We start from the raw sequence: 23736 nt of genomic DNA on the forward strand, positions 1-23736 counted from the left end.
ATCATCTTGCTCTCTTATTTCTTGCTCTCTTATAACATCCGAACATCAGCCTAAATTAAAACAGGTGACAGAAATCTCACAAAACGAAGAATGGTTGGAGTGGAAGGATACAGACTATGGCAACACATAAACTTATTTATATTTCTGAGGATTTCTATTTGAGAAGAATAAACAGTTTGCCTAAGGCGCTGCTGATTCTGAATCATTAACAGTCTCACAACATTTGATCTCTTAACCAAATGATACAGCCCAAATACTTTGTTAATGTTTGATATTGGTCTTTTTTTGATATTTTGGTTAAAGCACAACATTAAAATGTTCTTGTTATCTGTTTATAGCTAAGTTGATCTGGAATTTTTATCTGTTATTATATTTGAGGTCAACACGATTGGCATTCAAAAAGCAACCAACCGCGCCCATTAAGAACCACCATGCAGGCAGCTAGGGGCTATAGTAATAAACTACACCTGCACGCTCACACTTTTTGTGCCCTGTTTGGAATCACACAATTTCCTCTCAAGGGGATTCCAAACTATTCACTGAATTAATGTTAATTGGATGATTTGACTCTGCTAAAACTGAGGAGCCTCATCCTCCGTTGTTTGCGCTGAGACCTGGACCACATGACCAAGAGAAAGAGAGCACTCAACGACGATGGAAATGTCAAGCTTTTGTTTCCCTGTCCTTGCGTGTGCTTGTATTTTACCCCAAATAATGTGCTCTCTCTTTCTCGCACAAACGAACAGTTAGCTTCTGTTTACTGCTTCATTACTGTCTTTTCCATGGTAAGAAAGGCTGAAACGACCTCTGAGTATAAACCGCTGAATGGAATAAATTGAATAGGCTGGCCTCCATAAGAAAAAAGAGTGTTTTGCTGCTCTGGGGGGAGTGGATGGTTAGTGGGTGCAGGTGGGCAGGGGGTCCTTGAAACAGTGAAAAGGAATGGATCCACGTAATTTTTCATGTTTCTTCATTGACGATGCTGAACGACAGCCGTGAGGCGTTAGGAGAGATATTATGCTACATTGCGCACTCATGGTTACGAATAAGACAAAAATCTAAATTGGCGTTCAAAGTGATTATTTATTTGATTTGATGCCATGACCTCTCATTGTATTTTCCCTCCATTGGTCAGCACATAGCGAATGGAATAGGCAAGCCTGATTCCCCTGGGTTGATCCAGGAGTCGCGGCAATGCTTTCATGCTACACATTTCTTCACTTTTTATAATCAACATTTGAAACAATGGAAGATCATGCAGTGAAACATGTAGTTGAACCTGATGCTTCCTGTTGGCATTAAACCATAGTTTTTCACCTGTTTAAGGTAGAAGAGATAGTCGAGGCGGTCAGAGCATATGTCAGACATTTTGTTTGTTTGTATAAACTTTCCACGGCGTCTTCCGTATAAGAGACAGGCAGCCGTTGTCAATACAATAGTTTCTTTGAGTGTATAATCAAAAACAAGGAGACAGAAAATGATTGTGTAAATTACTTTTAATCACTGATGGAAGATATTGAGAGCAGTCGCAATTCACAAGATGTTGTTTGATGTTGTGTTGAGATAATATTTCAGAAATTGATGGATGTTGTACACAACAGACTTCTTCAATCATGTCATGTTTTATTTACCTCAATAATTTGCTCATTACAACTTCGTTCATCTTGCAATGCCTTCTCACTCATTTCCATGTGTGTGCCGGTGTCACAGAACTGAGTTTCCACATGTTGTGCCATCAGCACACTAATGCAATGTATTTTGCCAAGCAAGAAATGAGAAACAAATCGGTTATGATTAGCTATTACACAATAATAAGCTTGGTCGCATGGAGATGAATCTACCAGGATAAATTAATGAATCACCCTTTTTAAAGTGATTGAAAAGCCTTCTTTTGATTGACAAACGACTCCAACTGAATTAACTCGTTGGTCTAACACCTCATTATCCATTTATAATTATGACTTTTTTCAACGTCTGTCAAAAAATCACAAATAACTATTAATGAAAGTCGCAAGGTGTAAGATTGAGCCGCTCCCAGTTAGTATGCCAGAGATTTTAATAATTCTACCACCTAATACCAGGTGGTAGGATTACCATCTGGTAGTAGGTGGTGATTACTACCAGGTGTTCTGTTCACTACAACTGTCTGTGCCACTGTGTGACGTGAACTTACCTGTTAAAGCAACCAGTAAAATTATGTTTATGTAATTTTTTTTACAGCAGAATGTCGTTTATTTGAGGTGGTTCAGTGCATGTATTGGCTTTAATCTTATTTGAAATAGATAAACAAAATAATGCTGTAAATCGGATAAAAAACAAAAGGCTTTATACTGGATTACAAGAAAAATATTATTTTTGTAAATAAATATAATAAAATGCTGTACATGTTAATATAAAAATGATCCGTCATTTGTAATTCAACAATAAGTTGTATTTATATCCAGCTGTGTGAAATCTCATTCCTCTGCATAGTCCTAACCCTAAACAGAAAATCACTTTAACCACTCATCCTCATCCTTAATGACGTTCAGATTTAAGGAATACACACTACTGATTTCTGTGATTGGACATGCATTCCTTCATTATTATGAACAGGAAAAACTGTAACTTCATATGTAATGTAAAATGACATTGGAATGTATACAAATAAAATACATTGTTATAAAAAAAACCTTATATTAATTGAATCTTAAATTATGGTTAATTACCTGTCATTTTCAAGGTTAAATTACTGCAAATATCTGTAAATCCACAGGCATCTTATTGTTTTATGGAAAAATTGAAAAATTCTCTACAAAAGTTACAGAACATTTCCAGAAATATAGCTTTGTTTTCTTACAGTGTTTTAGATTAGATAACTTTATTTATACAAAGAGGTAGATTTGGTGTACAGTTAAGTGAGCTGGCTGTCTCCACACATGAAAAGCAAGACATTTGAGACACAGTTACCATTACAGTTAGCAATATTTTGCATCCAACTGAGAATAATTTCCTTCTCATTTCATCCTCAAAACATCCACGCCATTTGCATCCAAGATCAGATTCTGAAAGACAATAAATAATAATGATTAAGAAAAATTAAGGACATATCATTGTTGGAATAGAGTAGAAGTAAAGAAACAATTCAGAAGGTCCTCAAGCTCTTGAAATGGAATGCAAGGACTTAATTTTGGGACCTATAAATTAATTACATACCCGATACTAAAGATGACACAAAATGTCACATACATAAAATTTATTCAGAAAAAATTAAAGATTTCTAGTTTGATTAACAAAAACGATGACCCAAAAACGAGTGTGAAGTGAATCCTCAAAAGCTCATTGACTACGACTCGCAAATTTGTCTGCGACGAACGAATCGGGGCAAAATCGGGCTGAAATCGTGTAGTCTGAACCAGCCATTAGAGAAGCTAAGAGTTGATGATGGGACTCACACATCCACATCCGGATGCACCGGCCACACATGGCCACCACGCTGGAGATCTGGAGGGCCCGTCCACACTCTGCGCTCATCAGGCAATCCCGGGTCTTTATGCAGCATGTGGGGCAGCTGCTGCCCTTCTTGGCTTTCGCCGCTGTCTCTGTCTTCCCCGCTGTCTCAGCCTTGATCGTGTCTTCATAACTCTGGGCAGTGTTGGGAAAGTTCACTTTCTTCGTGAACTAGTTCAAAGTTCAGTTCACAAATTTTAAAATGAACTAGTTCAGTTAAACGTTCATAATTCAAAATTTTGAACTAAGTTCACAGTTCCAAAAAATGAACTAGTTCATAGTTCTTTTTGTCAATATGTTGCTGTGAGCTTTTCGTTTTTTTCCGGTATTTTGAACACCCTTTGTGGTTTGTCTAGGATGATATAGAGTGGTTGAATCAGGTATCGTAGCGAAATACAGTTTCTATCGTGTTTTATTGCACATTTTGCGCATTTTGTAAATCCCATTGATTTCTGTTGGAAGACTCATTGCTCGTTGGCGGAAACGGAAAGGGGGGGTGTTCACGTTTGATTGTAGTCTTTTCGCTCAGTTCTAGCCCTACTGATGAGACGGAGAACCGAGCGAAAAGACTACAACCAAACGTGAACAGCCCCCCTTTCCGTTTCCGGCCAACAAGCAATGATTCTAGGAGGTATTCTACTCCGCTGAGCTATGAGCCAGAGAGCTAACGTTATGGATTGTACATATTTATAATTCGAAATTCGTCTGAGCCTTTATAGCACAAATACTCTAGGGTCTATAGCATATAACCGCTTTGTCTGATTAAGCAACATACAGACACTGACAACTTATATCACTCCAACTTATCCTGTTGATATTGTTGAACATTTTTCAACAATATCAACAGCCAGACATTCAGTGTAAAGTTGAAGACCAATTAATAACAGACGTCCATTCAGCATGGTAGATTAGCCTACATTAATCATTCAGAGATATTTACAATTCAGGCGAAAGCACAATCCAATCTGATCACTTCCTCTATCATTCACACAATTAATGTCTCATTTATCTAGCAGATGAACAAAACGACCACAAAATCCTTTCAACATTTAATGACTGAAGTCCACTGATAGCAACAACAAATAAGCCATAGACCATAGACAAGATTATAGTAATTGTAATAAAATAAAGACGACATTCTAATGGTAATAGCCTTACCATGGTTTAGTACTGTGGTCTTCCTCATGTATGAATGACAAAAAGGATGCATTAAAAGAAGCACACCCTGGGAAGTGAGGCTGTGAAACAGGTTTAGCTACTCCTGGCCTTCTGTGGACGTCCTAAAATACTATTCGAATGGAAAGCTATGCTGATGTCATCACATTCAAGTCGAAATGTGTTATATATTTTAACTAGCTCGTAGCTCATCATTCCCTTGACATGTCTGTAGTCGATGGGGATTTCAATAATGTATTTAGTGGGAGGCGGCATGTGGCTCAGGGGGTAGAGCGGGTGGGCTGGTATACAGGAGGTTGCTAGTTCGGTCCCCGGCTCCTCCTAGCAGGGTGTGGAGGTGTCCTTGAGCGAGACACCTCACCCTAGCCAAGCACCGACAGTCCCATCGGACTGTCGGTGCATGGCTGTCACCGTCGTCGGTGTGTGAATGAATGTTAGTTAGTTTAGTTTTATTTATTTGTCACATACACAATTGTACAGGGCAATGCATAGTGAAATGCTTATGTACCAGTCCGGCTGTAATTCAACTATATGAAGTGCAAGATTATAATAATGATTGGGTGGTCACTGGTTGGTGGGCTAAGTGACATTGTCAGTCTGGTGTAACAGTCTGATGGCCTGGGGAAAGAAACTCCCACTCATCCTCTCTGTGTTGGCCCTCAGCAGACGGTAGCGTCTCCCTGAAGGAAGCAGGGCAAACAGACTGTTGTTGGGGTGGCTGACATCACTAGTGATCTCTTTGGCTCTTTTTCTGCATCGTTTGATGTGAATGTCCTGCAGGTTGGGGAGGCTGGCCCTGATGGTTCTCTCAGCTGAGCGGACCACCCTCCTTAGAGCCAACTGATCCTGCTTGGTGGCGTTCCCCATCCAGGTGGTGATACTCCCGCTCAGGATGCTCTCTATGGTGCAGGTGTAGAAGTTCCTGAGCACACTGAGTGGAAGTTTAAAGTCTCTTAGTCGTGTGAGATAGTAGAGACGCTGACGGGCTTTCTTCACAACGGTGTTGGTGTGACAGGACCATGACAGGTCCTGTGTGATGTGAACACCGAGGTATTTAAAGCTGTCCACCCTCTCCACCAGGGCTCAGTTTATGCTGAGTGGTTGGAAGCTCCTCTGCTGTTTCCTGCTGGTCCACTATAAGCTCCTTGGTCTTGTCGACGTTCAGCTTGAGGTTATTATCCTCACACCAGTCCACTAGATGTTTGATCTCAGAGCGGTAGGCAGTCTCATCATTGTTGGAGATCAGGACCACCACAGCTGTGTCATCAGCGAACTTGACCATGATGTTGGAGTCTAAGGTGGCAACGCAGTCGTAGGTATAAAGGGAATACAGCAGAGGGCTCAGAACGCAGCCCTGGGGGGCACCGGTGTTGAGGGTGAGGAGGGATGACATGTGATTGCCCACTCTAACCACCTGCAATCTATCGGTCAGGAAATTAAGGACCCACCTGCAAAGGGAGGAATGCAGGCCGAGATTTTATTTTACTCTACTTTTATTTTATTTTACTTTACTCATTTTAGTGACCAGCTTGGAGGGGGCTATCATATTAAATGCTGAGCTATAACCAATAAACAGCAGTCTGACGTAGGCCCCTTTCCTGGTGTCTAAGTGGGAGAGGGTAGTGTGGAGTTTGTGGGCTATGGTGTCATCTGTAGATCTATTGGGGCGGTAGGCAAATTGTAAGGGTTCCAGGGTGACAAGTAAGGAGGAGGTGATGAAGGTTTTGATGAGTCTCTCAAAACACTTCATCACCACAGAGGTCGGGGCAATGGGGCAATAATCATTTAAACAGCTGGGCAGGGGTTTCTTGGGGACAGGGACTATAATTAACTGTTTAAAGCATAAGGGAATGGTGCATTGGGAGAGGGAGAGGTTAAATATTACCAGAATGTGTGCATGAAGGGGTGAATGTTAAGCAATATTGTAAAGTGCTTTGAGTGGCCACTAGTTAGAAAAGCGCTGTATAAATGCAGTCCATTTACCATTCAATAATATCACATCACTTGCTCTGAAATAGATAAACAAATAAATACTTTAAATAAGTTAACATCGAAATGCTTTTTAAAATGTTTTCTTTTTTTAAATATATAATAAAATATTATTATTGTAAAAAACATAATAAAATGCTATACATATTAATACAACAAGGAGCTGTAATTAGTAATAAAACAATAAGTTCTTATTTATATCCAGCCACATACTGTAATTGTTTTTACAGGTTTTTGCTTGGTCATTGTGTTCCAGTGTAGGAAGGCTCAGCTGGCTGGGTTATGGAGTGGGAGGGGTTCTGGGAGTGTCCATGGGAAGATTCTCCTAAACAAAGAGACAGGTATGGGCTTGCCAGCATTTTCTATTTGTAAAATCTATCAGTTATAAGATGTGATGAGAATGAAAATATGTATGAAATCCCTATCCATCAAAATCTACGGAAATGAGAATCTACAAACCTAGTTGAGATAGAACACATTGGGACTTAGAAACAATGGGATGTGATTCAGCAAAGCTTCCCATTCTAGTCGCATGATAGGACGACCACGGAGGGGCCAAGAGTGGTTATACCTGTTTCACACCCTGTAACTCTCAGGTTACTGTTCCTGTTACTTCACGCACACAAACCTAGCCATGCGTCATTCCTTTGGTGTTTATGTTTTGTTTTTACATTCAGACCTGAAGGCGACCACAGGACTAAACCACGGTAAGGCTTTTAGAATTTCGTCTTCTATTTGATAATCATTATTATAATCTCCTCTATTGTTAATGGCTTATTTGTTTTTCGCCATCACTGGGCTACGCTCATTGAATGTTGAAAGGATTTTGTAAAAGAAACGTGGACTCGAAATGCCAACATAGACGCCATATGGCAACTGTTTAACACACTGTCATTGCTAATGAAGGCCTGCGCTCGCGCGCGTGTGTGTGTGTGTGTGTGTGTGTGTGTGTGTGTGTGTGTGTGTGTGTGTGTGTGTGTGTGTGTGTGTGTGTGTGTACATGCGGTGGCAAAGATAAGTCGGTATTTAACCATCAGTAATATGATTTTATGTGTGATAATATCCATGGGAAACAATCCTATCCGACAGTTTGAACAGGGACCCAAATCAGGGGAAGAAAAAACGCATAAATATATTTAAGTGAGTTTTGTTCATCTGCTAAATAAATTAGACTCCACTAAATGTGTGAATGATAGAAGAAGTGATCATATTTGATTGTGTTTTCAGATTTTACATCTGAATTGTAAATATCTCTGAATGATTCATTTAGGCTTAATCTACCATGCTAAATCGACGTCTGTTATTCATTTGTCTTCGACCGTACACTGAATGTCTGCCTGGTGATAATGTTAAAAAATGTTAGTTAGAAAGTGGTCCTCAAACTAAAATGTAAACGCAAATGTCATGTCAATAATTTGATCTCTATGAAGCCCCTCTTAGATTGTTTGAAGTAGCAACAACCACATAGAGTGATAGCCGTTTCTTGCCCTCCAACAACAACATGACATTAGCGTTAGTTAGCACCGGTTACATTCAACCAGGAATGCCGTTTGACCGCTGTGTTACTCTAAGGCAAGGCACAGTGAGATGCCGCTGGTTTAATTACACTTTAAATGATTAGCCTCTCAAGCCTTTACAATAAACGTAATGAAGACAGATAGGCAGGCCTGGACCAGCTTCAACCAAGACACCCCCTTTCTGTCTTCTCATATACAGCTTTGTGCTGGCGTGGTACAGTAAGGGGATACGATTTTCGGCATTTAGGGCGATTATTTGATTTAAACTCTCTTGAGTCCTCTCGGAATAGTGGAATATCGCCAACAAAAACTCCCATGATTCATTCTGAGGACCAAGCTCTATAATGTCAACTCCTTCATGACCCTTTTCCTCCTCCTTTTTCTTTTAGTAATTTAATATCCCAGACATCAGAGACGTCACAGTCCACAGCGAAATAGCAAATCAAAAACAATGGACAAGGGTGAAGGTGGAACGTGGGACGACGGTGACCTGGCCCCGAGGCAAAGTCAACCCCCGAGCTACGAGGACACGGTGAGGACGGACACAGCGGCGAAGCCCAAGGGCAGCAGCTGCCCTACGTGTTGCCTAAAGACCCGGGATTGTCTGATGAGCGCAGAGTGTGGACGGTGCCTCCAGATCTCCAGCGTGGTGGCCATGTGTGGAATGTGCCTCCGGATTTTTATATGTGAGTCATGTCCTCCCAGCCTCAACCCTGTCCTTCTCTAAGTCAATGATCTTTTGAGGATTCACTCCACACTCTCACTGTTACATTTGTGTCAATGTTTTTGTTAATCAAACTAGAAATATTGAACCTTTCCCAATTATATTTTATGTATGTGAGATGTTTGTGTCATCTTTAGTATCGGTATGTAATAAATTGATAGGTCCCACAATTATGTCCTTGCATTCTATTTCAAGAGTTTAAAAATCCTCTGAATTGTTTCTTTATTTATACTCTATTCTAACAATGATATGTCCTTCACTTTTCTAAATAATTTCTATTTATTGTCTTTCAGAATTAAATCTTGGATGCAATGGCGCGGATGTTTTGAGGAGGGAGTGAGAAGGAATTTATTCTCGGTTGGATCAACAAGATTTCCCACATATGTAACTTCCTTGCAGGCTCGGTGCCACAGGGGGGGCGTGACGACCAGACGACCATCCCCGCCCCCTTAGTGAAAATGAATATATATTATGTTTAAAATAATTTATTTTACAAAACTACTAAGTTCCTAAGTAACAGTTTAGTCTACATTTGCAAATCAATTTAATTTGTTGTTGGGGTAGCTAGAAGTTCAAAAAGGTGTTTTCTGTGTGGAGGAATTAACGCTCTCGCAATCATACTGTCATTGTGACCAAGCAGAAGCACTAGTCTAGCTGTCTGATTTTAAAATGGATATACGAAAATGGAACACAAAGTGATTTCAAAAGGATCTACTACTGATTCAAGGTAAGGGATATATACTTCTTTACTGTTGTACTGGCGAGGACTGCAGTCACTTTCAATTGGCTTTGCTTACGTCTAATTCAGCAATATCTTTACTATTGCCATAGCAGATTTAACCTTGGTTTTGTGGCAATGTTCTGCAACTAAGATAAAGTTATCCTAGAGGTTCATATAGCATTGGGTTTTGTCGGTTGTTGTGTGTATTGGCGGCGCACTGTGTGCGTGTGTTGGTCATGATAGCACAGCGTCAGTGATATTTTGTCGGCGTACAACTGTACGTGTTTGGGTTTTTGGCAACGCCCCCTCTCCGCATTGCGTCGCCCCCTGACTGGCGCCCGGGTCTGCTTCCCTGTAATAATTAAGATGTAATTAATGCAAGGTTGATCATGTAATTAATTGCTGTAGTTAAAAGATAACAAATTAACTGTACAATAAAGGTTGATTAAAGCACATGATATTTATGGTTTTATTACTTACTTAATCTTATTAATTTGGAACTTGTGTTTTGACATTTTACATGTTTCACATATCCCATTGCACTTGTCGGCTCCAAAACATTCAGTGAGCCAATTGAGATGGACATTTTATAACAGTTTGGCTCAGAATTGTACCCCAACATGACTAAAATTAGTATGAAGGTGGGCGTTGTTAAACTAGGGCTTATCTCACCTGTCTTCTGGAGTGTGTGTGTGTGTGTGTGTGTGTGTGTGTGACTGTGTGTGTGTGTGTGTGTGTGTGTCAGGGGGGCTGCCACACCATGTTGAAGAGAATACAAATAGGTTGGAAGAAAATACAACCAAATATTCACTTGATCATTACAGAAACGTTTCTCTGCTGCAAACATCTGTCATGTTTGTTGTTAATTTGGCAATCCTACTTTATACTGCCCCTCTGCTGGCGTTCAATCTGATTCTGAAGGAATTCGATTCTGAAGAAGAATTGTGGAGCTACAGAAAAGCAGGCCATGATATTTGTCGTAAACAGATGCGGACAAAAATGAGGGCTGGAGTTTAACTTTTTTCTCACTCTTGTGACAACTTCTTTCCCTCTTGCTTCATGTTTAAGTCTTCTCTCTTTGGCTGCTATTGGACTCCTTTAGCTCCTCAGATCTCCTGACTCATACCACAGGCTGCCTAGGATAATGGGAGATGCTCAAATTGGCCATTTGTGCACACTATCAGGGAACATGCTTCTGTTACTGTATCTCCTTTACAAACTGACTTTGTAGTTTGCTTTAATTTGACAACCCAACTGGATTGTTCCCCTTTTATGACCATCTATCATTAGAATCTAGGTCCCTTTCATTGGTTCAAAGGAATAATTGGATTTGGTGAGCATGTGTTTGTGTAGGAATTGTGTCCGGCACATTCAAGATGACCAAGTCATTTGGTTTGGAACATCAACGCTAACTCTAAACTATGCAGAAAATATGTTGTAAGCAGCTGCATAAACCAAGAGACAGACAAGTGCGGTCTGACAGATTCTCTCTCTCTCTCTCTCTCTCTCTCTCTCTCTCTCTCTCTCTCTCTCTCTCTCTCTCTCTCTAGCCTTTTTTTGGTCCCTTCTGTTTTCGGCGACAACGTGTGGCTGCCATGGCGGTATGGGCTGACATTTCAAGCAGACAGATTAGGCCCCTCTCCAATTAATTGTGCTTTCTTTCTCCCGTTAAATACACAATCAACCAAAGGCAAATGTCAGGGAAACAAATGAGGGACCACAGTACGACTGACAATTACCACAGAAGCACCTCAGAAATGCCAATATGGTGGGGCAGGGCCCAGCAAGAGCTAAATTGGAGGGAAGGCAGGTGTGTTGTGTGTGTCTGTCTGTCTGTGTGTGTGTTATGTGGGGGTGTTTTTCTAGCAGCGTCCAGGTTTACAGACCATCGTGGATATTGCGCGCACTGCAGGTGGCAGTGACAGACACCCAAGGTACCGGATGTTTATAAAAGCTTAATAAAGCGATACCCTGCCGCCTTAGCTTAAAGGGTGCATTTCGACCTCCTGATAGCATACTTGCATAAGTCATATTTTAAGGTTCATGTAATATTTAGCGTCAAACATGTCCAAGTCAAATAGATTACTTGGGCAGCTAGTGATTATAGAATGTAAAAAGCACTCTGATTGGCTTAGGATAAAGCAAACAAGGCACAATGAATCAGCAGCGTTAGAGGGAGAGTAGAGTTAAGTTAAACATCAGAATTTGGCCAAAATACGACTCTATGCTATGAGGCTAACAATACGAATTATGCATACAAAGATAGTCTGAATTCCTTAACACTCTACACATAGATATAACACAATGAAACACCTTCTAATTGCTTTCAATCAATAGTCATACGTTGATAGGATTCCGCTGGCAATCGCCCAGCTCACCATGTTCACGGTTTAAAATTAAGAGTTTGTCATCGACTGAAGGTCGGGAGTGAATCAGCAGCGTTAGGAGAGTACAGTTAAGTCGAGGGAAACCTACTCAGACATGCGTCCCGATTCTCACTGCTCGACTATTTCCTCCAGATCCTGCTCTTTTTCCCGCCTGACACAAACATCCGCCCGCTCAGAGATAGCATCACAAAGTTGGAAGGGTAAACGCACCAGCAGACAGCGTTGGTTTGTTTGAAAATCAATGTGCCAGCTCGGCTTGCCTGAATACCAATGTCCGATTGGCCAAAGATGATGACTGAAGCGAGGCATCTAAAGAACTGGAGCAGTGCGAGGGTGCGGGGGGGAAGGGCAAAGGGGTCGAAAGCTGGTGGTGGTTGAAGGGTGGATGTTTTCATTAAGTCAACAGCTAGCCATTGGCTGCTGTCCATTCGTGGAGAGAAGAACTCCCCAAAGAAGAACTTCTCTAACAGGGATCTGCCCCTAATAGTTATCTGTTAGGGGCTTTCTGAATAAGCCATTAACTGTACCCTGTTAGGGTACTGTTAGTGGCTTAGTTAGGTACTGTACTTAGTTAGGTACCCACCCTCAGATCAGGCGGCTCTTTAAAGATGCATCTGTTTGTAAATGCTTAAATCCTTACTCTACCAACAGTAATATATTGTTTCTCTTTCAGCTGACAAATGTACTTATTGTAAGTCGCATTGCATAATGGCGTATGCCAAATGCCCTAAATTAAATTATAAATGTGGGCCCTCGCAAAATACTCTCCCCCCCGCCCCCGAAGACCACTCCCTCTCTCTTTCTCTCAATCTCACACCGGGTCCCTGTTTGAAGTTGCAGGTAAGGATATGTTTAGATTAAAGAATCAGGCTGGTTTGCCAAGACCCCAGGTTAATTGTAAATCAGTCATGATTATTGTTTAACTCAACTCCCCTCACGGTGTAAGCACATTCCGAAATTGACATTGACATCCATTATATTCCAATCTAGTGTTTAGCAGCTCCAATAGCTGTATCAAGTTTTGATTAGGTTTTCACGCGCCAACAAGCAAAGAGAGGCTGAGAGGAATATAGTTTGGAATACAACTTTTGGTTGCATGTTTGGCTAACTAAACACTGTATTCAGTATCCTTAATACTTATGTATTAAGTATCCAGCACTTCCCTTATTTCACAATGTCTGTGTGGAGTGTGGGTGGATGATGGCTGGTTTAAGGGAACTCACCTGGCCCGAGTCAGACTGATTGGCCTCTGGGGGCTGGGTGAGGCTGCACACCTGTTGTGCATTGACTAATCAATGTGAACAGGTTAAACCAGCCATCACCGCACACACTCAGGGAGCTCTCCTACATTGCAACATGAGCCGGTTGCTTCATGTACCATTGTTCTTCTGTTCATCTGTTCTCTGCCATAAATTAGTTTTCAACTTCCCCACCCTGTTTCCTGGTTGTGGAGGAGCCCAGTAAAAGCCACCTAGGTTGGGTGTGGCAGCCACCTAAGATGGTGTAGGACAGTACCGCTAGACCGCGAGACCCTGCAGATTGGCTAGCCTGAAATAGCCTATGGCATGCATTAGTTGGCACACTTTTATTAAGTGTCTGTATGAAAAACTCCTAGACACGCCACGTTAAGTTGAATGTTAAGCTTGGGATACAATCGTTTTGGGCATATGGTTTTGGATACAACCATATAACATTGCTAGTTGCCATTATAACAACCAATGAGGTCATCGAAAAAATTTGGAATCGCGGCAAGTTATCTCACTACCACCCTGCAATGATCAGGTTTCCTCCAGGTTAGGCGCATAGCATGAATCGCCATGGTAACTGAACTGAATGTGGTCTTATCTTTGTATCTGAAACCAAAAATTCTGGCTTTCCCTGAATTCTGTCTCAGCCTATCCTGGTAACCTGAAAATCCAGCTTCTTGAAACAGGGCCTTAGCACACTATGAAAAGTGTGTATATGTCCTGACTAAGACATAGACACATACATTATACTATGGTGCTCCAGACAGAACGGAAGCTCTCTGAGTGCCGCCGAGGCCATGACCCCCTCACGTGTGAAAGGTTATTCTTCATGCTCATCAGTTGTATACAAGGGCATATAGAAATATAAAATAACTGGGGGGCTGGGGGGATTCTGAAGAAATATGTAGCTCATTGCTCCACTTGTTTGAAATACATTGGATGAAATGAAATATGTAAAAGGCAATGACCAGTTTAACGGACTAACTAAACATCATATACAATCACTGAATTTAGATTATGACAATAAAAGTCAAATTTCTAACTAGAACTGATATAGAAACGCATTTTAATGCCGGAACAATGTTAATATTGCATTTTCCACTGATAATCAAATTAATGTCTGCCATGTTAGGTTTTCAGTGATGGCAGCTTCCATATCAACCACCAAAGCACAGATAGAAAACATTGTATTCTAACAATTTTCTCGTGACACCTTAAAGAATTGTTTGAATAACTAACAAACTAAACATCATATACAATCACTAAAAGAATATTATGAAAATAAAATTCACATTTCTTGCCAGAAAGGTTACAAAAACCCAATGTTATGTTGAATCTATATCAAAATATTGCATTTTCCGCTGCAAATATGTCAGCCATGTTTGTTTCTGCAGACAGAAACTTGCCACGGGACTCTGGACGCAGGCCTATAGAAAGGAATAGGCCAGAAAACATAGGCATCTCAAATTTTTAGAGCAGTTTATTGTCAAACTACTACATTTTCTCTGTGGACCAATATAGTTCAACTGCATTTTTGGTGTGAGACTGGGTAGCATCAAGGCGAGTTACCTTGTGTTACAAAGGGTAAGGATCCTAGGAATCACGGCCCACCGTTGCTCCAGGCTGTGACTGGCCCTGCAAAGACCCCCGGTATGATCTCATATCAGAATAAATCAAAGGACGTTTCACCGAATTGATGATGCGAATGGCCTTGAATCTGGCCTGTGGCATCAATCCCTTCTGTCTCCCTGCCTCTCCCTCCCTTTATCTCACGCCTCGCTCTCTCTTCTGACACAGGCTAGTTAAATTAAAACCCAAATGAAACAACGGGGTCCATGCAAAACCTCCTAGCCCTCGGAGATAACCCCCTCCCATTGCTCAACAGTCCATGTGGAGGTCTTGGCGTTGCGTTTGATCACGTATCCCCCACGTCGTGAGTCCAAGATCTCCAGAATACCAAACATGATGTGAAGTAGAAATGCAAATGCATTGAGGCAATATTTGGGCAGTTTTTAAGCAATGTTTTGTGGTTCATGAATCATCAATACATTTTCATGGTTAAATTCATTCACTGGCTGTAAGCTTAAACCCTGTTATTACATCACATGACTTATCTTTGTGTGTTTCACATACAAACAAGGCAAAGAAGTGAGAGAGGGAGGGAGAGAAAGGACATTGACTAAGACGGATAAATAAGAGGGATTTGTGTCACCAGCGGCTTTTATATTCGTTGAACGTCTTTCATGTGACGCTCGTCAATCATCTCCATGGAAACGCCTTGAAGAAGACACAATGTCTAGTTTGAACATGACTCCATCCCGTGATTCACAGTCAGAGTTCCGTGGAAGGAACAAAGAGTCTCATCTTGTTTTATCAAACAGTCTTGTATATTGTTAAACACTGGACACTTCCAGAAAGTGTTTGCGTTGAATCCTGTGCATCCAAATGACACGTATAATCTCAAATGTCAATTATGTAGAAAGTTCTGCATTAGAAAATACGAAAACACAAGGGGGTTGGAAGAAATAAATCAAAAGACAAAAGCGGTGAAGACCCATAGTGTGTCTGTGTGTGCGATAACAAACAGAGAAACACCCGGTAATTACGTGTTCTTCATTTCTGTGGACTTCCCAACGAAACATGTTTTTTTGCCGACGCCCTCTGAGGAAGAGAAAACAAGCAAAGCCATTGTAATCCTCTGCCTCCTCGCGCTGTAGTCCACCGGACTTGGGAGGTCAGCGGCGGCAGACAGCCGAATTACAGACAATGTATCATTAGTGGCAGCATGGCTCCCCAGGGGATTATCAAGGGCATTTTCATTGCCTTGTGTTGCTGCCAGGTCCGACTCCTAAATCGGAGCTCTGTTCCCGCCCCAGAAGATTGGGGTGATGGTGGTATGGGATGGGGTGGCCTGGTAGGTGTGGGACATCACCTCGGTAAGCCACTGCTATTACAGCAGACAGTATAAAAGAAAAAGCTCCCAAAAAACATGGTCTTTACCTGGGGCTGATTCCAGACAAGACAAGATGAGTGTTTCAATCAATCGTTTTACATGAGTCCACAATCCCCGGATGATTTCCTCGAAACTCACTGTAGACTTAAGTGAGAACCGAGGTTGAAAATAAATAAGTAAAGGCAGGTTCGGAATGGTCTTTTTTTGGATCCTGTTTTTGGGCGTGAGCTGCGGTGAATACAGAGCAGTCCCCGGTGAGGAGTGCTGGTTTGCTGGCAGGTTTCTCCTGATAGCGGGTCAAAACAGGTAGCAGCTGACAACATGTGCTCCTAATGCTGTTACGCTGGGATGCCAAACATGACAGGTCCAAGTTCCCTTTTCTTTTTTTTTTAACAAAGATATTCCTCAGATGGACTATGGGGAAAGCAGTTTAGTATGTTTTAAGCTTTAATTTAAAACTTAAGAGGGATTCAAAAGTGTTTCAGAGATGTTTAGAGATACATAATAAATTGTTTTGCACCATACATAGCAATTTAAGATTTCTGCATTAAGGAAGGAAAACCGTGATTATCCCAAATGGGTGGTCGACTCATCTAGTGGTAAGACATCAGGTAAACGGTGAGTTAGCTAATGTTACTGGTGGATATAGAAAGAAAATTACATTATGTGAATAAGGTAACATAACTAAAGCTTTAATATAATAACTTATGATTTCATCCTGAGTCACATAGATTCTCAAAGCAATGGTGCGGAAGATAACTCCAAAATAGACAACAAATCCAACGCGACACCAAGTCATCAAACATGTATTTTGAGAGATTGAGAGACCCCTAGTGGCACAAATTACATAGTATACCATTTTGAAGTTATTAGATGATTTGCATTGTGTTTTTAAATTGATCACTAATTGGTCACTATCCAATTGTCCAACACAATTTCTCATAAAGGTGACCCAATTAACCATAGCCAAAACCTTAACTGCCTACATGTTCATGCTAACATTTGTGTTACCATGTTTTTATATTGTAAAATTATCCTTAACTTTCATAGAAGTATATATATATTCATGAAAAAGAATTAACATCAAAGCGAATTAAAGGGAGGGAGATTACTTTTGCTTAAACATGGAGAGTGAGAGAACGAGAGCGGAAGAGCTGATTAATTTTCATACCCAGAGGGAAAATGTGTTTAAAAAGGGTATACCCATGCATTGATTGTCGCTAGCGCACCTTAACGTGTAATTTTAACTTATCACCATTATGAGAAATTTCCCCAATTGGTTACCAAGTAATTGTGAGGAGTGGGTGGTTTTATTTGCTGTCCCCATACACTGAACACAAATTACTTCCATGCAAATGTAGCGAAACACTTTGTGAATATTGGCTAAATTACTAGCTTTATCTTCCCTCCCTCCAATGCATCTGCCTTTAATTGAGAAAAAAATTCTCATGTAATTTTTCTAATTAGGTCGATATTAATTTCATCCAGTCTGAAATACATCCTACATTATACGATTATTCATGAACATTGTCAATTACCTTGCATTCTATATGCCCATACAGTTTCCAAATATCAGTGTCAGTATGAGTGTGTGTGCGACAATCGATGACCATAGTAACAAGGTTGAGCTGAGCGGTTTCTTCACTTAGAGCTTGAGAGCTTGAGAAGAGCATGGAATTGGATAGAATAGAAGCACGGGTGATTAATAATAAACACAGCATACACTTGAGTTCCATATCAAGAAGCATACTTCAAAAGAGCTGATTATATTTTGTCTGGCCGAGACAAAGATGTTCTTTGCAGGGAAACTGATTTTATACTAAATGAGGTTTCTGTTTGGTCACGGTAGTTCAGATGAGGGGGAATATAATTTTAATTGTGGTTTGAATATTAGTTGTTGTTTTTCAAAATGATCATTACAATCCGCAAATCATCACCATCATGTGCGGTCTGTGCAGTTAAGCCACACCGGCATTTACAAAGGATTCCAGGAATTTCTTCTATGGATGTTCTGTAGCTAAACTTGATCCAAGCAATGAATCTGCGACCTGTACAAAAATCTCATACATAAATAAAAGATTTGTTTTTAATTGTGTAATCGCAAACATGATTATACCACAAACTGAATCTGTCAGCATTACTGTAACATTCAGTATCTTTACTTATGAAAGTAACATCGTAATCAAGCATATAGAAAGGGCTTACTATCGTCGCTCAATATCTACAACTAATAGTTCAAAGTTCAGCATGTCAAAACAACAGTGTGTGTGTGGGTGTGTGTGCCTCTTTGTTCACCCTTCAGGGGACAACAAACAAAGACAAACACACTGAATTTACCAAACATTTATGGCCCTATGGAGTTGTTTGATGCAGTGTGTGTGTGTGTGTGTGTGTGTGTGTGTGGTACCTTTAGATCTCCTTTTGTGGAGCTGCAGTGGCACCACATGTGGTTTGACACACTTTGGTTCCGCGGGTAGAGCTCTTCACAGTCCTTGCGTTTGGAAGCTGCGAGCAGTTTCTTCTTCATTCCTAGAAATGTCAAACATACACGTCAATATAAATATTCTGCACCAGAATTTGGGAATAATGCAGTAGTGCAATTGTATCGCACAAGAGAACTACAGACTGCACATGATTATTAAACCTATATGCACTACTGTCATGAATACAATGTCTCAGCTCAGTGAGAGACTGGTGTGCCATTGATCAAATGCATGCATTATGCCAAACTCCTTGTTGTAGCCTCTCTTCTCCTCCCTGTCTTTCGCCTCCATCCCCACTCCCATTGTTTTTCTCATGGACCCTTGTCTGTCTGGGGTGACCACCTTCACTTGTGCCCCCTCAGCAAGAGTCTGTTCCATCCCATTTACAAAGGCCATTGGTTCCGTGACACTGGAGCTCAATACAAAAAGCACATCACAAATGCAAGAGCCACAACACAACAGAAGTTAGCGTTAACGGATGTTGAAAATGAAACAGGCCGACCGTTGCCGGGCGGGCAATTATTATATGCTTGCACGGATGGAACAGTTTTTTTTTTCATACGCGACTATCCACATCACATTATAAGTCTTTGGGAAGAAATTACAAGTGTATTCCCCTCACTTGAATAGCAGCTAGGCTACTATAACTATAACACTACTAACTAGGCTACAAACCCTTCTGAACGCTGATGATGACTTTTGAATCATCCCACAGGCTAACGCTGATAAACAATTTCTCGGCGCATCCCTTTAAAACCAGTCGGGTCTAAACGGAAACGGGAGAATCAGATACAAAGAAACCAAGGCCTGCTTGCTTTTGTGACTAATGAAACACAATGTTCGCATTGCCGTAGTTCGCAAAAAACCTTTGGACAGGTTATGAAAGGTGCCAGAATTGCCCAAAAATAAGTTTGGAACTAAATTTCCGCAGGAAGAATGTTAACCGCTTTTTAGTGTTTCATCAAAGGGTAAGACAAAGTGTAGAACAAAGTAACAAAACCACCGAAAAAAATACAAAGTAAAATATGCGGTGATAAACAGCAGATGGATAGTTGCTCTTGTGCCTCGGTGGCTCGTCAGGCTCACAATGTGTCCACTCTGTATTTCAATCAGCAGCTGCTGCTCAGAGAAAATGGCTCCGGGCTAAATCCAATGCTAGTGGTGGGAGAGGAGAAAAAACACACAACAACTACAGGATGCATCAAATGCGTACTCTGTTCCATAAATATGGGAAAAATCTAAAAAGCAATTTAAATTGCATCACCATGGTCTCTGCACAAACAGTGTAGCCCTGGGAAGATGATTATTTTGTTGATATAGAGGCTGGTTCTTCCAGTTGGAAATTGTCAAGTCAGAGTGAATCCCATCACAAGACAATGTGTGTGTTTGTGTTTGATTGGTGTCTGTTTAGGTATGTGTGTTTGTGTGTGTGTGTGTGTGTGTGTGTGTGTGTGTGTGTGTGTGTGTGTGTGTGTGTGTGTGTGTGTGTGTGTGTGTGCGTGCGTGTGTGCGCGTGCACGCTGTGTGTGTACATGTGTTGCGCTGGTGAGTGCGTGTGTATGTTGTGCGATTTATTTGTGTATGTTTGTGTATTTGTATGGATGGTTGACCATAATATGAAACCATATTTCTCCTCAAAGATGAGATGTGATAGTAGTTTAGTTATGTGGAAAAGCCACAAATCAAATTTTGCCTGCTCAAGTTGATTTATCACAGCAGTGAAATGTCTGTCCTTCCACTTCAGAAAATGAATGCATAATTGTATATCCAATTTGCTTTTATTAGCTTGTGGAAGAGCAATACAAACATATTTTCTTTAAGGGAATATTTCTAAGATATGATTATGTAAGTGTAACTGCAGAATGTTTTATACATGAATGTTGTTGCTGATGCTACTTCTTTTTAAAGTATGTTTATTGTCTACTGTAGTCATTTCAGCAATATTATGCAGCGCACCATCCAGCCTTCTCAATTGGAATAGTTTAGTGTACCGCTCTAAAAAACTACATATACCTATATTATGTGCATAGATTTAATGGAAGTAGAAAGTATTATGAATTAGTCCCACCAGCCAGTAAGATATGACATGAGATATGGCATAAGTATGACACAGGGGATATAGCCGGCAGCTTTGAATGTCCCATATCAACTGAAATTCAAACTAATCTTAAATGAATGCTTATTTGTTTGGTAAATGAATTCAACGGCAGAAGGTAATACTACGGCATAAGGCAATAAGAATTAATTAAAACTGTGGTTTTGATGCGATGCATATTGCATCAAATGGGCCCAATGGGGCCATTAGAGCCTAGAGAACACAACATTAGACATGCAGATACTACCATAAATAAATAGAGACAACAAGTTAATAAACAGACTAAAACTATATTTGAAGAAATACAGGCCACTGGTCACCTTGAAACTCTTAACAGCCCTTCTTCATCTTGGGAAAACGCTGTTGTGAGCTAATTGACGCCGCGACACCACTTATTGAATGGTGGCATAGGGCCCTTTCACTGTCAGTTAAATGTCCATTCTGCGGTGTGGAAGGAAATGTTGATGGACAGGTCAACATGGAGAAGTGCAGCGTCCACAGGTGACTTAATCACGTTATTCCTAGCTGAACTCCTCCCTGATGGTTTGGAAACCTCCCGGTCTGTTTGGTCTGTTTATGCCAACTATTTTGATCTGTATGATTTTGATCTATTGTATTTATTGTGGAGCAGCCATGGTATTCTTATCCTTTTTCTCTTGCATCTTGCGCGGGGAAGTGTGCAGCTTTCCCTTACACAACTGCTTTTTATGTGGTCGGCTGGCTGGTACGAGCACAGCATGGCTTCGTTCTCATTGCAAGCCCTATAATGCTCATTTCAGATGGATTGAACCGTTCTGTTTTTTTTGGTTTGGCTGCTCACATTGTGTTTTAAATGAGGCGAATGTCAGATTCCACTGTGAACTGGTCACAGTCAGAACCAACCCGCAAAAGCAAAAGAACAATTACAAAGATGACAGAAGTCAGTGTTTATGGTTTGATTTTGATCAGTTCAAGTGTTGACATGGTGTGGACTTTTCCACACCGGTGAATAATCTTTGATCTGCTTTTCATTTTTTCCTTTTCATTTCTAAAGCGCTTCGATGAATCCTAAACGTTTCCAAAGACACAGCTTCCATAGTATGAGAGTAGCCTGCAAAAATGGTGGTTTGAAATTTAGCAAAGTTTTGATGAAATTGCAAGCAGGCCGAGCGCTTTTAAAGAGGAAACACAAAGGTCATGTGGGTGAAGGATCACTAGAAAAGGAAAAAATACCCTTTTCAACATGGTTGATATTAACTTCAATTTTCACTGTCCCTCAAATGAAAATCCCCACCGCAGCTGTCTCTCATGTTAGTATTCAACGCAAAACTTTGACGAATGGAAATCGAGAGTGAAGGACAGATGAATCCCGATGTGACTGTTCACACCAAGGCCGCAATGCAAAAAATCTACATTTATGTCAGATTCAGGACCACATACTGTATGTAGGTGGCCCAACTCAGATTGGAAAAGGTCAGATTCTGCACACACACACACACACGCACACACACACACACACACACACACACACACGCACACACACACACACACACAAAAAAGGTAAAGAAGAGTGTGCTGGCTACCAGGGACTGGTAGCAAGCAGACACACAAACACACACACACAAACACACACAAACAAACACACACACACACACACACACACAACAAAGAACAGTGGGCGGGCAACCACGGACTGGGAGAACACCTGCAGTAGCCTGCTGCACACATCTAAGGACCTGAGCCTCCTGAAAGGAACAACCCGCTCTGTCCTCTCCGATCTAAAGCCTCAGGGTTCTCCCTGCAGTTCATTGCTCATGCAGTCTCCCAGGAACCAGTACCAGTCCACCATTTCCTCCTCCTGCCCCTGCATGGTACCAGTCGTCGGGGGGCTCCCTGCCCCATCTTCAGCTCCTTACCTGGGGTGTGCTTCTCCCCGTCCTACCAAGCTGCCTCCCACACCTCTGTCCCCCTCCTCCCCCCGTCCTCCCCTGATGCAGCCCACGCTGGAGGAGTCAGCGGAGAACCTCTGTAGCTTCCTTCCAGAGGTGAAGCTGAGGTCTGAGGTGTGGATGCTGTAAAGGGACGCTGGCACTACGATTCCTCTGGTGTTGCCCACGTCACCACATCCGACAGGCCGCCAAAAATGTATTTTGTTCTAAGGGATGAGCAGGGAAACATTTTGGGTAATAGGTACACAAAAAATTAAATGGCCCTTGTCAAGCTGGGCCGAAGCAGTGTGAACGGCCTGAAGACGCGTCTCAGGTGTCAGATTGGCCACAGCTCCTGCCTCTATTCGCCACGTGCTTGCTCATTCGCAGCGGTACCTTGAAGCAATGCTGGCGCTGTCTCTCTCACTCTCTGTTGTTATTGTTGTTGTTTTGGTTCTAGGCGTCTGTGGTTCTGGAAGGAAGCCTTTGCCAGCGGGGGGGCCGTGGGTGGCGTGGGGCCCGGATACTGGAACCCCCCCCCCCGGTGCACGCGGGTGGCCAGGAAACCATGACCCTATCCTCCTGTTTTGTGTTTCATCCACCGGGAGGCCTTGTCTCGGAGTCAGCTTCCAGCTGGATCTCTCTCATATGTGACACATGCCACATTAAGCTCACTCACCCAACACGCCCCCCCCCATCCCGTCAGTTCAACCCTGTCCCAATGATACCGAACCCACTACATGCCATCACCGCTCCTCAATACCACTTCTCCCTCTCTCTACTCACACTCTGTCCGGGTCTCCTCATACTCTGTGTCTCTCTTACAACTCACTATCTCTCTCTCTGTCTCTCTCTCTCTCTCTCTCTCTCTCTCTCTCTCTCTCTCTCTCTCTCTCTCTCTCTCCGTGTCATAGGTCTTGTCACCCAGCTATGACTGTTTGAACTAGTGTGTGGGCATGTGTGTGCATCGAGAACGTGCGAGAGCGTGCGAGAGCGGGAGAGAACCATTGAGAAAAGTGTGTGTGTATGTGTGTATTCTGAGTTGGGA

General features: G+C 41.6%; 1 long non-coding RNA gene across 2 annotated transcripts; it reads left to right on the top strand.

Annotated features, from left to right (window-relative positions):
• Positions 1-6953: 6953 nt before the first annotated feature.
• Positions 6954-10074, top strand: LOC307090704. 2 transcript variants are annotated; one of them, XR_013812677.1, is made up of 4 exons: positions 6954-6995; positions 7332-7361; positions 8561-8857; positions 9189-10074. It is a non-coding gene; the product is annotated as an uncharacterized lncRNA (long non-coding RNA). The 2 variants fall into 2 exon arrangements; XR_013812678.1 differs by lacking the exon at positions 6954-6995 and having other exon boundaries at positions 7050-7361.
• The last annotated feature ends 13662 nt before the right edge of the window (positions 10075-23736 follow it).

This window comes from Pollachius pollachius (genome assembly GCF_949987615.1).
Source record: "Pollachius pollachius genome assembly, chromosome: 19".
NCBI lineage: Eukaryota > Metazoa > Chordata > Actinopteri > Gadiformes > Gadidae > Pollachius > Pollachius pollachius.